This window comes from Octopus bimaculoides, chromosome 11, assembly GCF_046866305.1.
Source record: "Octopus bimaculoides isolate indiv1 chromosome 11, ASM4686630v1, whole genome shotgun sequence".
In the NCBI taxonomy this organism is placed as follows: Eukaryota; Metazoa; Mollusca; class Cephalopoda; order Octopoda; family Octopodidae; genus Octopus; species Octopus bimaculoides.
Window position 1 is genome coordinate 69,078,584 of NC_142938.1, and position 16,832 is coordinate 69,095,415.

Genomic DNA, 16,832 nt, shown 5'->3' on the forward strand with positions numbered 1-16,832 from the left:
AATGTGAAGAATGTTGATAAAAAAAAAAATGAAACAAGAAAAAAGAAACAAAATCAAGACTAGAAAGTTTGGTATATTTTTAATTCCATGAAGCACATGTTTCATTATAGTAAGGAAATACATTATCAACATAACTTAACGGTAATAATGTATTGAACACAATAAAATCGTAAGAGGTATGTACATGTGGAAAACATGTATAGGATCTCCTATATGTAATTCCTCAGACAAAGACTCAAACTCTTGTCTGATAAAGAATGAAAAGAAAAGAGAATAAGCAAGAAATTCATTTTTACATTTGTCTTTGAAGGATTATTAATTTAATGTTGAGTATAAGGTATGGTGAAACAATTGGTGACATGGGTAGCTTCATAAAACAATTGGTGACATGGGTAGCTTCATATGTCTACTTTCTAATAGATTTTTTAGTAACTAACTGCTTCCATACTGCCACATGTAGAAGAAGTCTTTTTGCATTTTTAGTCAGACCTCATATATATATGAGCAAGTGTCTTCTATCATAGCCTCGGGCTGACCAAAGCCTTATGAGTAGATTTAGTAGACAGAAACTGAAAGAAGCCCATCGTATATATACATATATATAATTATGTATATGTTTGTGTGTTTGTGTTTGCCTCACCACACACACACACCATCGCTTGACAACCAATGTTGGTGTGTTTACATCCCTGTAACTTAGTGGTTCACCAAAAATGACCAATAGAATAAGTACTAGGCTTACAAAGAATAAGTCCTGGGGTTGATTTGTACGACTAAAGGTGGCGCTCCAGCATGGCTGCAGTCAAATGACTGAAATGAGTAAAAAATAAAATATATTAATGTAAAGTGGTTACGTTCTATACTCAGGACAGCACACACACACACACACACACCACACACACACACACACACACACACACATACACTCATATACATACATATACACTCATGCCATACGGTGTCAATTGTCTTGTATTCAAGGATAAAGAGATATCCACCTGCTGGTACAGTGTACATAATGAGCATTGCTTTGCTGTTATACTTCAATAAGCATGCACTATCTGTAATTCTAGAATCAGAATCTAATTCTAAAATGACATGGCTGGCTGGAATGGTTACTCGTGTTGTTGTTTTATTTTTGCTATCATTCTTGCTGTGTAGCCCCAGATTATCCTGAATCACCTGAGCTACTGTAACTGATGTTATAATCACTATTGTTGTTGTTGTTGTTGTTGTACTCCTACAGTCCCATTCAATTCTACTCAAGCTGGACAACGTGAATATCTTCAGTGATCAATCCTTCTCTCCTTCTCTCTCTCTCTCTCACCACACACAAACACTCATACACACACACTGATCAATACATACATACATATATATGTACATATCAATAATATGATTTAAGAACAAACATTGAATTCAGGTTAATAAGCTTTATATATCCACACTTCTATGCACTTCATTACATATAAATGATACCATGACATTCAAATGTCAAACCAAAAATGAACACCAGGTAAAAATCATTAAAAAATATAAAATACACAGACCTGCCCAGAACACATATATAAAAATTGATTAAAAATTATCTAAAAAAGACTATTACAGTAAGTAAATTGACTAAAAATTTAAAGAAGAAAGTATAAAAAAAATTAAATTATACCCAACAATGAAAATTATATATAAAATGTAAAAGTCCATGATAATTGCAGGAGCATGATATGAATCCAGTTGGGTAACAAATCCACATCTTCACAAATCATCCCAAAAGGTAATTTAACATCCAGTATCTACGACCATTTCGAGAATTCATTGCTGTTGCCCCCATGTACGCTATACGCATCTTAGGGCAATGGCCCCCTCATCAGGATGAACAAAGTTTCAGAGGGTTACACATTTTAAAGTTACTGTAGGGGCTTGAACTGCTATTTATAATACAACCTTTAACTGGATTAGTCCAAAAATACTACAAAAAAACAAGACAATTTTTTAGATTTAATTATATGGCAAACAAACTAGGTGGTTTCCATTCATACAAATTTAAATATCTGGTTTTAAAGTCTAGTAATGTAATACTATTTAACACCTTTAATCTTTTTCTGATATATTTTTAAAAATATCGAAGAAAATTTATGATTTCAGAAAGGGATTACCTCAGTGAACTTATTTAATGTTTTAGGTCCAAAAGTTTTGAGAATGGTGAGAGATACCCTTATTCATAACCTACATTTATTAATATTGGCGCTAAAACAAGGGGCCCTCGAAATCAGAGATCATTCAAGATTGTAAATTCTTTTGTCCCTCCTTAAACTATGTACATAAGAGGCCAATGTAGTCAAATTATAGTATTTATCATTAGAAAAAGAATTTACATGGGTCCTGTATCTAGTTTTAAAATTAACGGTGCAACCAATGTAGACCCTATCTGAACTGTCCTTCTCTTTAATGACACACTTATAAATCACATTGGTAATCATACATGATACCTTCAAAGGGCATAATTTAGGGTCTCTGAAGTTACAGGTTTTTCCAGCTCTGCCCCTATCCTTATTCCTAATACTAACATTGTTAACCTGGTCTACTATATGCCTCACTTCAAACTTCCTCTTTGCATGGGTTGGTAATGCTGGTGAGGGTGAAAGGTTGGTAATGCCAGTGTTAGGTTTATTGGAGCTTACAATCCCATTGCTATAACCAATGATGTGGGAGAACTCCTCTTGCATTTGTCCTCTTAATTTGCTTCTGTTGATAGATACCATGATAGAGACCAAGTTGGGCATTACCGAATAGGAAAACTTTTTGGAGGATTTATTAGAAAATTTTTTATATTTATGACTGTTAGGGAAGTTCGCCTTGAGAATCTTAAAGAATAACTTGGGCAGATTCCTTACCCTAAGAGAAAATGGTGGGGCAAATCATATGACTTCTCTCCTTCTGGAGTGAGAGTTCTTAGTTCTACTTAACTCTTCATGGCAGTTATTTTTCTTTTGAAATTGGTTCCTGAAGTTCCTATGTATATATCTACTGGGTGGCTTATACTTTTTACAGCTAACTAAGGTATTGTGCTTCTCAAGATTTTCCACAGCATGGTGGTAGGCCAGCCAGTTTGTTCTTGAATCTTGTATCGGGTATAAAAAATATTTTAGTCTTAAATCCACTAAAACACAGAGCAGACAAATTAGATATTCTTATCAAAATAGCAGTAACAATGCTATCTATGGTGGATTTTGGATGATTTGAGGATGCATTTCAATCAAAGGAAACGTAATTTATAATTTACTTCTTGTTATACAAGAGTGGCTGTGTGGTAAGAAGCTTGCTTCCCAACCATATGGTTCCGGATTCAGTCCCACTGCGTGGCACCTTGGGCAAGTGTCTGCTACAATAGCCTCAGGCCACACAAAGCCTTGTGAGTGGATTTGGTAGACGGAAACTGAAGGAAGCCCATTGTATATGTATATGCGACTACTATTACCATTGCCACCACTATCATCATAATTGTTTTAACATCTACTTCTCCATACCCGCATGGCTCAGATGACTGTATTATATTGGAGCAGAATCGTCACTGACTGGATGCTCTTTCTCCCAGGTGAGGTAATAATCTCTCTGTCAGCACTAGACAGAGAGGAAGAAGCAGAGAGAGAGAGAGAGAGCGAGAGAGGGAGAGAGAGAGAGAGAGAGAGAGAGAGAGGGAAAGAGAGACAGAGAGAGAGAGAGAGAGAGAGAGAAAGAGAGAGAGCGAGAGGGAGAGAGAGAGAGAAAGAGAGAGAGAGAGAGAGAGAGAGAGAGAGAGAGAGAGAGAGAGAGAGAGATTTTCTAAGTGCAAATGCCAAGAACAAGAGAAATGAGTTTACAGGAAAATCTAGATGAACTTTCAAATCCTGGCAAAGAATCCAGGAAGGAACTCACTTCAGAGCCATTGTCTGAACTTTCCTGTGATACCAACATCATTTATCCTATAACAGATGATTTCATGATCATGCTTGTGAAATGCTTTAGTAAAATCAAGCTACATAGAACCAATGTACATTCCTCTCAAGAGAACATTGAGGATAGTGTTATGATGCTGGAACAGGTATTCTTTTATTCTTTTATTCTTTTATTTGTTTCTGTCATTCGACTGCTGCCATGCTGGAGCACCACCTTTAGTTGAACAGATCAACCTCAGGACTTATTCTCTGTAAGCTTAATACTTATTTTATTGGCCTCTTTTGCTGAACTGCTAAGTGACGGGGACGTAAACACGCATACACCGGTTGTCAAGCGATGGTGGGGCACAAACACAGACACACAAACATATATATATATATATATATATATATATATATATATATATATATATATATACGATGGGCTTCTTTCAGTTTCGACCTACCAAATCCACTCACAAAGGCTTTAGTCATCCTGAAGCTATAGTAAAAGATGCATGCCCAAGGTGCCACGCAGTGGGACTGAACCCGGAACCATGCAATTGGGAAGCAAGTTTCTTACCACACAGTCATACCTGATGCATGAAATGTGAGAGAAACAGGTCTTTGAGTTTTAGCTTCAGCCCTGCTACCTCCTTTGGGTATAGGTGTTACTATTGCATCTTTCAGTACTTCTAGGAATTCACTGGTATCTAGCGACTTTTGAAATAGCATCTTTAATGGCTTGGTGAGGCTGTTTTGGCACATTTTTAGCAATATGGCTGGATACTCTTGGTCCAGATGTTGAGTTTGAATCTAGTTCATTAATAACTGCAAATGTATCATCTTCCATAATATCATTAACTTCTAGATGTGTTTGTGCAGTTGAATTCTGGGAATTCTGGGAATCAAAGAATTTGTTAGGACTATGTACTATTTTGTTAATTATAGGTTGGGAAAATGCACTGTTATATTGTTGAATTAGGAGTGTACATGTTTGTGATAAATCATTGGTATACGATCTGCCTTGGTCCATTAAATGGCTAATCTGGTTATGTGTAGATGGTTTTTGTTTAGCAAAATGGAAAAACAACTTAGGATTAGTCTTTATACTTTCCACTGCTTGGTGTTCCTTTAGCAAAGTAGTTTTTAATTAGATTTCTTTAGGTCCAGTTCAATGCTCTTTATTTTTTGTTTTTTACTTTTCATCATCATCATCATCATCATCATCATCATCATCGTTTAATGTCCGCTTTCCATGCTAGCATGGGTTGGATGATTTGACTGAAGACTGGTGGACCAGGAGGCGAAACCAGGCTCCAATCTGATTTGGCAGAGTTTCTACAGCTGAATGCCCTTCCTAATGCCAACCACTCCGAGAGTGTAGTGGGTGCTTTTACATGCCACCGGTACGAGGGCCAGTCTGGTGGGTACTTTATTTATTTATGTTTGCAGTTTCACCTGTTGGGACAGTTTGGTTTTTTTAATTTGTTTTGTTAGTTTCTCTGTTACATATTAGTATCCATCTACTTCGTGGAATCAAGTTCTTGCAGGAACAGGCATGTTTATTATGGGACGTGCTTTTCACAGATCTTGATTAACTCTTATGTACAGAAACCTTATTCCCTCATTATGCTGAGAGCGGTTTGCTTTAAAAATCTCAATTTCAGTTTCTTTCCACTTGACCTTCTTAAAATTAAATTTCATGAAGGGTGACTCATGTTTGACATTATTTGCGTGTGTTGCTCTCTTTAAACTCTTATGTATATATTTATGTGTGTCTCTTTGTGTGTGTTTGCCACTCAGCACTGCTTGTTTTGTTTATGTCCCCGTAACTTAGTGGTTTGGCAAAAGTAACTGATAGAATAAGCACCGGGATTAAAAAATGAAGTACTGGAGTTAATTTGTTTGACTAAACCCTTCAAGGCAGTGCCCCAGCATGGCAGTCATCCAATGAATGAATGAAACAATTAAAAGACAAAAGGTAAAAGATATGTATGTATATTTGTGGGTGTGTGTGTGTGTGTGTGTGTGTATATATATATATATATATATATATATATATATATATATATATATATAGTGAAGTATATTTGCCATTTAAATGTGGCTGACCCCTAAGGGTGGATGTTACTGTTGCTTTTAGCCCCAGGAGAACATCTCCTCCAGCTGGCTTATCGACACACATCTGTGTCCTGTCTATTTTTGCCAAGGGAAGTTATCCCAAGATGGGAGGGATAACTTCCCTTGGCAAAAATAGACAGGACACAGATGTGTGTCGATAAGCCAGCTGGAGGAGATGTTCTCCTGGGGCTAAAAGCAACAGTAACATCCACCCTTAGGGGTCAGCCACATTTAAATGGCAAATATACTTCACTTTATCGTGCAGTTACTGTTAATACCTCGTTCAGAGATTTAACATTGCTTATATATATATATATATATATATATATATATATTTTATTTACATGAAGTTAATATATGTCTGGTCATAGCTTGACCAATGTTTTCATTTCTATAAAGCACTTAGCTTTATAGATTACTTGTCAGACTCAAATGACCACGATCCACTGATGATAATCATCATCATCATCATTTAACTTCCATTGTCCATGCTGACATGGGTTGGATGGTTTAACCAGGGTTGGTAAGCTGAAGAGCTGCACCAGATTCCAGTCTGATTTGGCATGGTTTCTACGGCTGGATGCCCTTCCTAATGCCAACCACTCCAAGAGTGTAATGCATGATTTAACATTCCACTGGCACAGGTGCCATTTGTGTGACACCAGTATCTGCCATGACTATGGCTTCACTTGGCTTGATGGCTCTTCTTCCTAAGCACAGCATATTCTTTTCTACTCTAGGCACAAGGCTCGAAATTTTGAGGGAGGTGGGGGCCAGTCGATTAAATTGACCTCAGTACACAACTGGTGCTTAATTTATCGAGCCCGAAAGGATAAAAGGCAAAGTTGAATTCAGTGGAATTTGAACTCAGGACGTAAAGACAGACGAAATACCACTAAGCATTTCGCCCGGCATGCTAACGTTTCTTATTTCTTTATTGCCCACAAGGGACTAAACACAGAGGGGACAAACAAGGACAGACAAAGGGATTAAGTCGATTACATCGACCCCAGTGTGCAACTGGTACTTAATTTATCGACCCCGAAAGGATGAAAGGCAAAGTCAACCTTGGCTGAACTTGAACTCAGGATGTACAGACAGATGAAATACCGCTAAGCATTTTGCCCAGCCTGCAAACATTTCTGTCAGCTTGCTGCCTTCTCAAGCACATCATATTGTCAAAGGTCTCTGTTATTTGTCATTGCTTCTGTGAGGCCCAATCTTCGAAGGGTGCCTCTTATATCCCACTGGCATGAGTGCCAGTTAAATGACACTAGCATCAGCCACATGGCCTCTATGAAGCCCAAAATTCGAAAGGTGTTTTCTACGTGCCAGTTTCATGACACCGGCATTGGCCATGACTACGATTTCACTTGGGTTGATGGGTCTTCTCAAGCATGGCATGTTGCCAAGGGTCTCAGTCACTAGTCATTGCCTCTGTGAGGCCCAACATTTGAAGATCATGCTTCATCACCTTGTCCCAAGTCTTCCTGGGTCTACCTCTTCCACAGGTTTCCTCCACAATTAGAAATTGGCATATATATATATATATATATATATATATATATATATATAGGAGAGAAATACATTCATTATGAGTTACCATTTATAAAATACAATGTCACAGCTAACAGCCTATCTTAAACGTATTGTGTTCATTACATTAACACACATGCGCTCTCACACATGCGCTCTCACACATGCATAAATACTCACAAACACACACACACATTACATATTACTTCCTTACCCACACTCTCTATTCACTCACTCGCTTGCATACTTTCTTTCTCTCTTTTTCTCCCTCCCTCTTTCTTTCTGTTTCTCTCTTTTCCTCCCCCCACCCTCTTTCTCTCTCTGTCTCTCTCTCTCTCACTTATTTTACAGACACCAACATTATAACAATAACATAACTTGTTTTGTTTTCTTAATTAACTGTCAAATGTTGATGTCTCATTAGAATTTTCTTTTCTTTTATTTCACTCACCTCCCACCTCCTGGCCCTGACCAACCCACAACCACCACCACCACCACCACCACCACCACCACCACCACCACCACCACCACCACCACCACCACCACCACCACCACCGCCACCAGCAATACTACTATTATCACCAACTCCACTACTCTTATAATTACCAACTAACTGCTACCATTATCCCACCTCAACCAACAATCTGATTAGACCCTCCCATCATCAGCACTGCTGCAGCCATTATTATAACTGCCATAATGACTGAACCATCACCACCACCACCACGATTACCACTGCAGCCATTGCCACCGCCACCGTACCAAAAGCAGCCACCCCACTACCACCACCACCAACAACAACAACAACAGCAACACCAACAACAACAACACCAACAACAAACTATGAGCCAATAAGAATGCTTCTCCAGAAATTACAGCCATATTTCCCTCAAATTACACCCTACTGCCTTGAAAAAGAAGGACACATTAGATAATGCCATATATATATATATATATATATATATATATATATATATATATATATATATACATATATATAAAAAGTTACATGGGATAATGTCAAGTAATAGGTATGTACTCTAAGTGCTTAGTTTGATTTACCACTAGAACGCTGGTTTGAAATGCAGCTAATAAAAAAGATAGTGTTGAAGCTGTCTATCAAAGATGGCCAGAAGTGGTTCGTCTGTAAGTGGGTAGATATATACATATATATCTTAGAAATGGAAAATGAACAAACAAAACATGATATCAAATTAGAGCATTTAATTTATAATTTAAACATAGCTCAGAGTAGTTATAGTACATAAGTAAAGTCTCTATTTTGCTTGTTCCTTCTCTGATTTTAATGGATAATATACTAGAATGAAATTGTTTATGCACGCACAGGAAGGGTGGTGTCACCTCTCATCAAAGGAGTTTGCCAATGTGGCCTTAGTTTTAATGGGAAAAAATAGATACTTTTTGAATGCACTCATGTATATATGTGTGTGTGTGTGTGTGTGTGCGTGTGTAATATTTGCCATGATAGATTGCTAACCACTACACACATTTTTTTCTCTCCTTGTTTCTTTCTGTGTTCCTTTCTGTGGAAGAGCATAGGCTCGAAACGTTAAAGACTTTTCAATTTTTGTGAATTCTCCCAATATATATATAAATATATATATATATATATATATATATATATATATATATATATATATATATATATATATATATATGTATGTATGTATGTATGTATGTATGTATGTATGTATGTATGTATGTATGTATGTATGTGTATGTGTATGTATGTATGTAAATATAATCATCTATGTCCATCTAGCAAGACCAGATGATCATAGAAGGAAAAACCTTTGACCTTTGGTCTGCTCGATCAAAGCAGATATGTGGCTAAACAACAAAACCACTCCCATCAATCACTTGTACTATCACACTTAAATCACCATCACTCTCAAATCAATCTCATCTATATTCATTTATGCTTTCCATTTATCTGCACACTCTAATGACTCGACTCCATTAAACCATACTTATTAAATGCAATTATCATTAACCTCACTTTCTGTTTTTTTTTGTTTTTTTTAACTTCCAGTAAAGATAAGATCAGGAAGCAGGAAGATCGGGTGAGGTTCGCTGAATCATTATCAAAGTTCTTGTCTGTGTGTCCTTTATCGATGTCTCATTTCTTCTTGATGAGGTTATTCTTTACTCTTTTACTCTTTTACTTGTTTCAGTCATTTGACTGCAGCCATGCTGGAGCACCACCTTTAGTCGAGCAAATCGACCCCAGGACTTATTCTTTGGAAGCCTAGTACTTATTCTATCGGTGTTTTTTGCCGAACCACTAAGTTACGGGAATGTAAACACACCACCATCAGTTGTTAAGCGATGGTGGGGGGACAAACACAGACACATACACATATACACACACATACATATATATATATATATATATATATATATATATATATATATATAGAAGACCCGGCAAGCCAAGTAAGATCGTTGCCAGTGCCCCTGGTCTGGCTCTTGTGCGGGTGGCACATGAGATGCACCATTTTGAGCGTGGCCGTTGCCAGTACCGCCTGACTGGCTCCCGTAGGATTTTCGAGTGAGATCGTTGCCAGTGCCCCTGGACTGGCTTGTGTGGGTGGCACATAAAAGACACCATTTCGAGCGTGGCCGTTTTCGTGCGGGTGACACGTAAAAGCACCCACTACACTCTCTGAGTGGTTGGCGTTAGGAAGGGCATCCAGCTGTAGAAACTCTGCCAAATTAGATTGGAGCCTGGTGTTGCCATCCGGTTTCACCAGTCCTCAGTCAAATCGTCCAACCCATGCTAGCATGGAAAGCGGACGTTAAACGATGATGATGATGATGATGATATATATACATATATACGACGGGCTTCTTTCAGTTTCCGTCTACCAAATCCACTCATAAGGCTTTGGTTGGTCCGAGGCTATAGTAGAAGACACTTGCCCAAGGTGCCATGTGGTTGGTTAGCAAGCTACTTACCACACAGCCACTCCCGCGCCTACAAAAATAGCAGTCAAAAATCTTTCAAATTACATTTTACCATCTTATAACACATTGGATAAAGTACTCCAAGGTATACAGTGATAGAAAATAATGTGAGGATGGTCACATCTGGAACATCTTTGATCATAGGTGTCTTTGATTGGGGCTGACAAGTGACTAAACAACATTAACAAGGGAGAATTGGCTCTTATTTCCAGGAAATCAAGCAACAACTGGTCTATTGATGTGTATATGTGTTCGTGTTGTGTGCTTATACTGCTTGTCTTGTTATTGTGATTTGAGGGAGATTTGACTGCTATTTCTAACCAGTCAGGTGGCTACTCATGGCCAATTGATTTGTGACTTGTTAGAAACAGCAGTCAAATCTTTCTCAGATCATACCATACAATATAACACCACATTTGATAATGTGATCCTTGGAGCACTGTGCTAAGGATTAAAGCTGGATAGCCACGCTCAGAATGTCACTGACCACAAGACAGCTTGACCAAAGGTGCCTTGAAGGAAGAAAAAGTAAAAACCACCACCACCACCACCATCACTCACCAACACTTCAACATCAATGTTACTCACCTCCCTACCACCATAATGTTGGGCCAACTAAAGCCCTGTGAGCAGATTTGGTAGATGGAAACTGAAAGAAGCCCATCTATATATATATATATATATATATATATATATATTTGTGTGTGAGTGTGTCTGTGTTTGTCCCCCCCACCCCATAATCGCTTGACAACTGGTGCTGGTGTTTACGTCCCCCAGTTCAGCAAAAGAGACCGATAGAATAAGTATTAGGCTTACAAAGAAAAAGTCCTGGGGTTGATTTGTTTGACTAAAGGTGGTGCTCCAGCATGGCCACAGTCAAATGACTGAAACAAGTAAAAGAATAAAAGAATGAAAGAATATACATATATATAATAAATAATAATTGAACATGACACATCCATTTCCAAGTAAGTTTATACATACATACATACATACATACATACATACATACATACATACATACACACGTATGTATTCCATTTATCAGCACACAATACTAACGACTCAACTGAACTACATTTATTGATTGCAATTATGACAAACATTAACATCAGCATTATTAAAATGGTCATGACTTGAACACCTATTTAATCATAGATCTGCTCAGAGGAGACCTGAGGCCATACAACAACAACAACAACAGCAACAACAATTTCACACTCCTTATATCTTACTTTTTTCTTTTCCTTTTGCTTGCAACACGTCTGATTAATCAACTGTTTGCTAATTATGTAATGTATCTAACCCAGATGGTAGATGTTAACTTATGTCCTTTATGCAAATATGACTGTGTAGCGAAGGAATAATACAAGTATGATTGGTTCCATCTCAATGCACAGATGTCTTCTTCTACAGCCTTCAATTCACCAATGTCTTTACTTTATTGTTATTCTTGAGGATGTGGAGGTGCAATGGCTCAGTGGTTAGGGCAGCGGACTCACCGTCATAGGATCGCGGTTTCGATTCCCAGACCGGGCATTGTGAGTGTTTATTGAGCGAAAACACCTAAAGCTCTACGAGGCTCCGGCAGGGGATGGTGGCGAACCCTGCTGTACTCTTCCACCACAACTTTCTCTCGCTCTTTCTTCCTGTTTCTGTTGTGCCTGTAATTTAAAGGGTCAGCCTTGTCATACTGTGTCACGCTGAATATCCCCGAGAACTACGTTAAGGGTACACGTGTCTGTGGAGTGCTCAGCCACTTGACATTAATTTCACACGCAGGCTGTTCCGTTGATCGGATCAACTGGAACTCTCGACGTCGTAAGCGATGGAGTGCCAACAACATTCTTGGGGATGGTCATCTTTTGTCAATTAAATACATGAACTATTTATCTTCACTTCAGTTTTTTATTAGTATTATACTCTTTTCTCTTTTACTCTTTTACTTGTTTCAGTCATTTGACTACGGCCATGCTGGAGCACCACCTTTAGTCGAACAAATCGACCCCAGGACTTATTCTTTGGAAGCCTAGTACTTATTCTATCAGTGTCTTTTGCCGAACTGCTAAGTTATGGAGATGTAAATACACCACCATCGGCTGTCAAGCAATGCTAGGGGAACAAACACAGACACACAAACATATACACACACATACATATACATACATACATATATACGACGGGCTTCTTTCAGTTTCTGTCTACCAAATCCACTCACAAGGCTTTGGACGGCCCGAGGCTATAGTAGAAAACACTTGCCCAAGGTGTCTTCTTTCTTTCTATCTTTTAGCTTATATCTTTTTTCTTGTTTCAGTCCTTGGACTGCGGTCATGATGGACCACTGTCTCGAAGGGTTTAGTTAAATAAATCAGACCCCAAACTTATTAAAATATCTGGTTACTTATATATATTTTGTTGCTTTTGACAAACTACTAAACTTTGGGGACATAAACAAACCAACACAAACACAACAGCACATACAAGCACACACACACACACACACACACACACACACACATTTTATCTTTTATCTTTTATTAGTTTTAGTGCTGTGGCACTGCCAAACAAACCAACTCCATACTTATTTTTGAAACCTGGTATTTATTTTTTCAGTCTCTTTTGCTGACCCACTAAGTTAAGATGTAAATGAACACCGGTTGTCAAATGTGTCGTCTTCTTTTTCTTCTTCTTCTTCTTCTTCTTCTTTACCACCTCCTTTCTCTGCTACTACTGCTGCTTAAACAGTCAAAGACAAGAATTCATATCATCCAGACACACACACACATACACACACACACACACACACACACACACATGATAGGCTTCTCTCAGTTTCTGTCTACAAAATCCACTCACAAGCCATTAGTCAGTTAGGGGCTGTAGCAGAAGACACTTGCCCAATGGGACTGAACCCAAGACCTCATGGTTGAGAAGCAAACTTCTTATCTACACAGCCATACCTACACCTATTTATTTATTCATTTATTTATATATTTTATATCTTATTTCTTTACTACCCACAAGGGGCTACACACAGAGGGGACAAACAAAGACAGACAAACAGATTAAGTCGATTATATCGACCCCAGTACGTAACTGGTACTTATTTAATCGACCTCGAACGGATGAAATGCAAAATCAACCTCAACGGAATTTGAACTCAAAATGTAGCGGCAGACGAAATATTGCTAAGCATTTCGCCCAGCGTGCTAACATTTCTGCCAGCTCGCTGCCTAATTTATTTTATATCTTAATTGGTAAAACATAACACTGTTGGTTACAGGTTTTCAATCAGCCAGTTACTGGTTCACAGCCTTTTTGATGATGAGGCTGACTTGGAAGTGTCTAAAAGTCAATGCAGAACAAATGTCTCAAGGAACTTTCTTCATGAGGCACTGTTTTTTCTTTGTTTTCTCATTTACAGACACAGACACACACAGACACACACACACACACACACACACACACACACACACACACACACACACACACACACACATATATACATGAGTGAGTGGACAAATGAAAGAAACAAGGTTGGTTCCCGTAAGAAGCCTAAGGAACTTCGTTGCATGGGACTGAAACAAACTGTTTTAAATGATGGTCGCTCCTGTCGCTTTCAATATATGATGTCTGGAGGAGAGGATTAAAAAGAGAAAAAAAAAAAGAGAGAGAGGGAGAAAAAGAAAAAAAAAACGTTAAACATAAAAGAAGCTGCATCTATTTGCTATGGATGTAATTTGAATCCAGGAATGGATTTTGCTATGAAGTCAGAATAGAGACACTGATGATAGAGATTTTGCCTGGGATTGGGCAAATGTGTCTTTCATTGTTCTGTCTCTTCAACTTAAATTGTTTAGAAGCCACTTGATACACTTTACACCATTTAGATCAATCTTTCCCAAGATGTCAAATTGAGCTGTAGGGATTTTAGTGATTGTTTCAACTTATCCTTAAAACCTAAGGATAGGTCTTCTTTACCACAGTATCCGTCTTCTTGTTGGCCACACAAAAGGATTTTTGGAATGTGGTTATCTTTCATTCAAACAACATGTCCAACTCATCTGCCCTGAATTCTCAGCAGCATGCTTTTGATACTGGAGATATCACATTTTTTCTATGGCTCTTGACATTTGATATCTTGTCATTTCATGTTGCAGATATTGTGCAGAGAGCACACATGAAAGGTTTTGAGTTTCTTTATTTGTCTGTAGTAGGAACTCCTTGCTTCTGTCCCATACAAAAGTGTGCTCGAAATACAAGATTTGTATATGCTTATTATAGTTTTCAGACTGAAACTGTGCTCATCCCACAAACAATGGGAAAGTTGTCCAAAATCTCTTTTAGCCTTAAATATTCTAACATTGATTTCATCATCAAGAATACTCTCAAAGTTGACTGTACTTCCAAGATATCTAAATGACCAGACCCATTTGAGTGGCTTATTGTTAATCATCACATTTGAATCTTGAGTATGTTCTGCCTCAGGCTTTGGTTGGAATAAAACTTCAGTCTTCTTGATGATGACGGTCGGTCCAAACTTCTACAGCAAACCTGATGACTGTTTCCTGAATTCCCTCAAATGTATGAGAAATCAAAGCACAACAATCAGCAAACAGAAAATCATGTAGAATCTCTTCCTTTGTATTTTCCTTTGATCTGAAACTTTGCCATTCTAGGTTTAGTAGACCTTTTGTGCAAAACTGAAATTTTACACCTTCATGGTAATCCCTAAAAGCATGTTGGAGTGTCATTGAAAAGAATATGGAAAAAGGCTCAGGAGTTAAAACAACCCTGTTTGGTTCCACGATACTCTTTCACTTATAAAATATATTCAAACTATGTAAACTGTGTGCATTTTCCTTCTTTTTATTTTATATATATATATATATTTTGCATTACAACTCACTGTGTGGGGATAATCGAAATTCTCCTCCTCCCTTTTCTACACACACACACACACACACACACACATATATATAGCTCAGTAATCATTCATATCCTGTTCAGTTGCCAACTGTTATAAGATACAAAATATCTTCTTGCAGTTGGTAACTAAATGAGACACCAATGGTGAAGCCAAGGAGTTGTTGGAGAGCTTTCCTGTCTCAAACCCTGATGGCTATCATATGACATATATAGCAGTATTATGCTTCTTGATCACATGCTCCAACTATTGCTGCTGTTACTACTACTACTACTACTACTACTACTACTACTACTACTACTACTACTACTACACTTAGTATCTGTTTTATTGTTGCTGCTGTTGTCAGTCTTTAGTTCTTCCTTGTTGCTGCTGCTACCATTTAGCCCCAGGTCTGATTGGATCCAGCTGACCTGTGATCAAACATGTTCCAGTTGCAGCCATCCCTTTTTATCCAACATGGCGTATATAGGACTACATCATTCAATGTGTCCTGCCTGATTGTCATTCTTATTTAAAAAGGAGCACTCCAACGATTACGATGACGAGGGTCCCAGCTGATATGATCAACGGAACAGCTTTCTTGTGAAATTAACGTGCAAGTGGCTGAGCACTCCACAGACACATGTACCCTTAACATAGTTCTCAGGGAGAATCAGCGTGACACAGAATGTGACAAGGCTGGCCCCTTTGAATTACAGGTACTACTCATTTTTGCCAGCTGAGTGGACTGGAGCAATGTGAAATAAAGTGTCTTTCTCAAGGACACAACACATTGCTGGGAATTGAACTCACGACCTTACGATCATGAGCCAAATGCCCGAACCACTGATCCATGTGCCTTCACCATTCTTATTTAGTCATAAGTTGATAGATTTCCGTACAGTTTCCATCTACCATATTCACTCTGAAGGCATTGGTTAACCAAGGACTATAAAAGAAGACACTTGCCCAAGGTGCTATGCAATGGGATTGAACCTGAAACTATGCAGCTACAAAGCAAGCTTCTTAACCACACAGCCATGCCTACACCTAGAAATTTCTTACTTGAAAACAGGTAAGAGTTGGCAACAGGAAAAGCATCTTGCAGTATCATCCTCAGCTGATTCTCTGTCTAAACTCATACTAGCATAGACAAACTGACATTAAGCAAATGAAAGATTGAACAGAAAATGGAAAATCTGGAATATAAATTTGTTATAGAAGTTAATTAGCATGGCTGTGTGGTAGGATGCTCGCTTCCTGACTACATGGTTCCAGGTTCAGTCCCACTGTGTGGCACCTTGGGTAAATGTCTTCTACTATAGCCTTTGACTGACCAAAGCCTTGTAGCCTTGAAAGTGGAT

At 38.2% G+C, this 16,832-nt stretch overlaps 1 long non-coding RNA gene across 1 annotated transcript in view; it reads right to left on the reverse strand.

Annotated features, from left to right (window-relative positions):
* Positions 1–62: 62 nt before the first annotated feature.
* LOC149133393 (uncharacterized) overlaps positions 63–16,832 on the reverse strand; it is a 23,693-nt gene continuing 6,923 nt past the window's right edge. Inside the window, exon 2 of the long non-coding RNA XR_016243775.1 lies at positions 63–810. This is a non-coding gene — a long non-coding RNA (uncharacterized LOC149133393). The remainder of the gene's footprint in view (positions 811–16,832) is intronic.